The 5,020-nt window shown below is 55.0% G+C and overlaps 1 protein-coding gene across 4 annotated transcripts in view; it reads left to right on the top strand.

The window, feature by feature from the left end:
• The first annotated feature begins 206 nt into the window (after nucleotides 1–206).
• Nucleotides 207–5,020, top strand: part of ANKRD34B (ankyrin repeat domain 34B) — a 14,263-nt gene continuing 9,449 nt past the window's right edge. The window contains exons 1-3 of one of the 4 annotated variants that reach the window (XM_025388750.1): nucleotides 207–543; nucleotides 1,545–1,690; nucleotides 3,968–4,050. The gene's annotated coding sequence lies outside the window, so the exon portion shown is untranslated. Of the gene's footprint in view, nucleotides 544–1,533; nucleotides 1,691–3,964; nucleotides 4,051–5,020 lie in introns of those variants that run through there. The other 3 variants (XM_025388752.1, XM_025388753.1, XM_025388751.1) reach the window with 3 other exon arrangements.

Below are 5,020 nucleotides of genomic sequence, written 5' to 3'. Positions count from 1 at the left end.
CAGACTCATGGACCAGCGGGTGGATGTGAGCTGAGGGGAGGGATACGGCCTGGAAGAGCCAAAGCCCGTGACGTAGGGGTGCGTACTTCCCTCAGTGGGGAGACCCTGCTGCCGCTGTTGTTGACCAAGTCGCCGTGGCCGAAGCGCGGTGGCCGAAGCGGGGGACGGGGGTGGGACTTACAGGGACAGAAGGCGTAGCTTCCAGTAGCTTCTGGCCCCTCTGGGTCCAGAGTGGCCTTGCCGCCCTCACCTGCGCAGAGCCGGGAGCCGACGCGTCACCCCCAACGGAAGCGCCGCGCTGCCAGGGCGTCTGGCGAGGTGCGCCCTCCGCGTCCCAGCTCCAGCGCTTCGCAGCAGTCGCCCACCTCTTTCTGCCGAGCAGGGCGGGGACGGGGCGGCATCTCCGAGATCTGCGATTCGAACCGCCGAGGAGCCGAAGACCACAGCTCACCTCGGACGGTGCCCTAGGGCCACCACACAGAGGGTCGGGCAGTGCCAGAGGGAGGTTGCAAGCGCCGCCGCCAACTCGACAGCGCGTCCCAGGTCAGTGTGAGGCGCCGTGCCTGCCGGCTGCACTTGGGAAACTTCGGCTTGCAGTGGCGGCTGCCGGGAGGAGGACATCGAGGGCGCAGCGTGGGACCCAGCGGCCCGCACGACCTCAATGCTCCCTGCCCGGTGCGCGCAGGCCCCTGAAGCCCGCACCTCCCGCGCACCCTGACAATGCAGTGCCCAGAGCAGGGTGCGAGACCCAGGGCCAGCCGAGGGCCGTCGGGCTGCAGGGCCCTCCCGAGAGACTCTGCCCCGCCACCCCGGGGCGCGCTCCACGCGAGCTCACCCTCGCGCTTCCTGCCGTTCCCACTGGTTCTTGGTTCCAGTTTTGCGGCCGCTGGGGCTTGGACTCCGCGGGGATGCGGGTTCCGCCTCCTTCTCAGCCTCGCCGAGCGGCGGGAACCGGCTAGGGCTGCCCGGCCGGGGGCGGTCGAGGAGGATGCGGGGCGGGAGCCTGACGGGCGAAGGTCGGCAGAGGGAGCGGCGCGCGCTGGGCCGCAGGAGCGCGCGGGTCGGAGGGTCTGACTTGGGCGCATCTCCGCAGGTGCCTCGGCAGCTGGGCAGCAGGAGGTGCCGGCTGGGCGCTGGGGACTGGCTGGGGACTGCGGAGCCGTTTGCAGCCTCTGGCTCTGGAAGCACAGGGGCGGGCAGCTGGTCCCCGCGCTTCTCAGGCGCGCACAGCCTTGGCACCAGGATACCGGACCCTCTTAGCTGAGAGGCGGGTGCAGAGGTGCGCCTGCTCCGGGATGGGGGCCGTGGCTGCGCCCCTCAGACGCGCCATTTCCCAAGGGAGGGCCGCGTCCGGCGGGCGGGCGAGCGGCGCAGGGACCGCTCCGCAGCGGTTGTGGGCAGAACCCGTTTTCGTGGATGGTGATCGCCTTAGCCCGCCAGCTGCCTGCCCTGGCTCAGAGATGAGGCGACGAAACGCGCACCCCGCCCCCATCGGTGCCCTGGCGCTGTCTCCCCAGTCACCTTCCTTTGCCCTTCTCCGACAGCGCCTTGAGCTCGCTTCCTCCTGCTCTCAGGAAAAACTGAGGAAACGCGCCTGGTTCCAGGGGTCGGCGGGGACCGCGGAGACTGCTAGCATCCTCAACAGCTTGGAAATCCCATCGCCTTGGTTCCCTGAGACTTGGAGGAGTAGGTTGCGCTCTCTCTCTCTCTCTCTCTGTCTCTCTGTCTCTCTCTTTCTCTGTCTCTGTCTCTCTCTCTCTCTCTCTCTCTCTCTCTCTCTCTCTCTCTCGTGTGTGTGTGTGTGTGTGTGTGTGTGTGTGTGTGTGTGTGTGTGTTGGCGGGGGAGGTGAATCAGTAACAGAGGTTGGGGCATAGATGCCCCAAAGGCCTGGGGCACAGCCGAAGTAACTAGGAGAACACAGCAGCCCTTTGGGGGTATGTGTGGGAAACACAGCAAACCTTACCAGCTACCCGTCTCCTTGGGCGGTTTTGAAATATTTCTTGCAAGTCAATACCAGGGAAGAATCTTTTTCTGGCCAGTCATTCCATTTTCCAGGACGACCTCAGATGCATCTTTTATTCTGTCTCTGTCCATTTCCTTGGGTGGGGAGGAGATACACATTTGCTTGTGGCAGGCAGGCTTGCCTTATTCCAGTGCCACTGGCCTTCCTCCTGGCCTTCGGCTGTCCACTAGGACTCTGGGTTTTTTTCAAACCCGTCTAGGAAAGGCAGGGCAGCAAACCTCCGGCTCCTGGCCCATTCTACTAATTCAAGGCTGTCGTCTTCTCTGGGACCTGTGAGCTCCCTGGACCCGTCTCTAGGCTGTGGCAGCCATCTGTCTCTGCCTTTCACTCCTGCAGGGGAGCTGAGCATCACACCACTTGGAAGTAATGACGGAGACAGTTCTGTGTGAATCTGAGGCAGGGGTCCATAGCAAACAGGAAGTGGCCTGGAATGAGGAATGAAGAATTTGCCTCAGATTTTCTCCAAGTGTGCATTAGAAGCATCTCCCATGGAGTATGTGGGAGTGGAGCCTAGAATTTTCTTTTTAACAGGCGCTCCATGTGTTTCTCATGCTCACAAAAGGAGAACCCGCTGGTATAGGGAACCTAGCATCCCATTGTCAGACCCCACCAGCCCTGAGGATTCCTGTATGCAGTGCCTATATTTGGTGATGCATGTTTATAAATGGACATTCATTGAATTCTTAAGTAGCAAGTGTGTTCGGATCTTAAAATCCTCAAATCATCTACTGTAAAGTAGATATTGTGCCCATTTTAGAGGTGAGGAAACTAAGGCTAAGAATGACTTCTCAGAGGTTGGTAACTTGGAGAGAGCTGGAGCCCAGGACCCTGATATGCCCCCTGCTGCCTCATCTGAGCAGTCTCTAATCGCCTTTGGGGCAGCGCATAGGCAGGGACCGAGGCAAGGGTGATGGGCTGAATTTTGAGTTCAAACCCATTTGTTAAGTTCTGCCCCACCATGGCCAGATGATGAACTTTATGAGAGGAAGCGTGGATCCTATTTGGAGGCAGAGTGAAAGGCTCAAAGGAAAATAACTTTTCTTTCTTTCTTTTTTCTTTTCTTTTTTTTTTTTTTTTTTTTTTTTTTTTTGAGACAGAGCCTTGCTCTTGTCACCCAGGCTGGAGTGCAGTGGTGCAATCTCGGCTCACTGCAACCTCACCTCCTGAGTTCAAGTGATTCTCCTGCCTCAGCCTCCTGAGTAGCTGGGATTACAGGCACCCGCCACAATGCCCGGCTAACTTTTGTATTTTTAGTAGAGATGGGGTTTCACCATGTTGGCCAGGCTGGTCTCAAACTCCTGACCTCAGGTGATCCGCTCCACCTCAGCCTTCCAAAGTGATGGGTTTACAGGCATAAGCCACCATGCCCAGCCACTTTTCTGTCTTAAGAAAGGAAAACTGGGGGTGGCATGGGGATAAAAAGCCACAGGAAAGGCCTGGTCTATCATCTCCGAGATGGCTTTGCAAGCATCTCAGCTCATGCAGCACTGCCATGTGAGATAACACACAAATCAGGCCCTCAAAACAGAGTCCTACTCCGTGGGAAGCTGGCCATCCAAGAAGCAAGGCGATATTGAGATAAAGGACACAAACATGAATTGACCTCTGGCAAGCAGGTGAGTAAGATGATTGACTTTGGGAGAGTGCCCTCACCTTTCCTTTCTCAGCCTCCTCATCTGCACCAAGTGAGTGCCGAGGCCCTTCCAACCCCAGCAGTCCTTGCGCAGCAGACTCAGCCCTGCAGGCAGACACACACAGGGTTGCTGTGCATAGAATCTCCAGACACTTTACAAACTCATAATCAGTGAGATATGACTAACTGAGCAAACATTGTAGGGATTTCTTAATAAGGAATTTAAAAACTAGACTCCAAATGGGAAAGATGCATGTAACAAGTTATTGGTGTTTATGTAACTCTGAATAGCTTTGATTTCCTTCAGTAGGAACTGACAGCTGGCTGACAGAAAACTCATCCAGGGAGAGAAGAGACAAAAGTGAAGTATGAAATTTTGAATAATGTTTTCAGGTAACTTTCTATTTCCATCTAGAGTGGGTGTCTGGAAGGGTGAATGCAGTTATGGTTTGAATTGCTTTCATGTATCAACAGATATTTTTAATAGGGCTCATCTTTCCAAGATGCAATGTGCCTTACTTCCTTTTCCTGGCTTCCAGTCCCCTTGTAGCAGGGCAGGGAGCTGGGGAATTCATCCTTTGGCCTGCACATGCTCACTGAACCCCTGTTTTCAGCAAGCTGCCTCTAAGTTTGAAGACTTTCTGATCAATTTAGAAAATAAATCTTTGTTTTCTTGCCTAGGAAAGTGATTGTCTGCTACTTGGGCTGGGATAAAATACATGGGGATCCAGGAGTTCTGTCCACAGACTTTCAACGTCTTCTTGTTCTAAGCCCTGTTACTCATTGCCATTTTCTATGGCACTTGGAACCTCTAAGTCCTAAATGTCACAGGTCCTGTGGGTAAGCAGCCTCCCTGGGTCTGTGTCCTGCAGCCTCCTCTGCCATGCTAAGGCCATTTGCCACTCCACCATTCCCCCATTTCCAGAGCCTGTTTGAAATTGCTTATCTAATGGTATCTCTCCTCCAATTTTCTTTGTTTTTGTTTTTGTTTTTTTGGTTTTTTTTTTGAGACGGAGTCTCACTCTGTCGCCCAGGCTGGAGTGCAGTGGCCGGATTTCAGCTCACTGCAAGCTCTGCCTCCTGGGTTCACGCCATTCTCCTGCCTCAGCCTCCCGAGTAGCTGGGACTACAGGCGCCCGCTACCTCGCCCGGCTAGTTTTTTGTATTTTTTAGTAGAGACGGGGTTTCACCGTGTTAGCCAGGATGGTCTCGATCTCCTGACCTTGTGATCCACCCGTCTCGGCCTCCCAAAGTACTGGGATTACAGGCTTGAGCCACCGTGCCCGGCCCCTTCTTTGTTCTTAAAAATATACATATTTAAAATATTTTTTTTTTTTTTTTTTTTTTTTTTTTTTTTTTAGGG

This window comes from Theropithecus gelada, chromosome 6, assembly GCF_003255815.1.
Source record: "Theropithecus gelada isolate Dixy chromosome 6, Tgel_1.0, whole genome shotgun sequence".
In the NCBI taxonomy this organism is placed as follows: Eukaryota; Metazoa; Chordata; class Mammalia; order Primates; family Cercopithecidae; genus Theropithecus; species Theropithecus gelada.
Note: the sequence above shows the minus strand (reverse complement) of the source record. Positions and strands in the feature narration are given on the sequence as shown.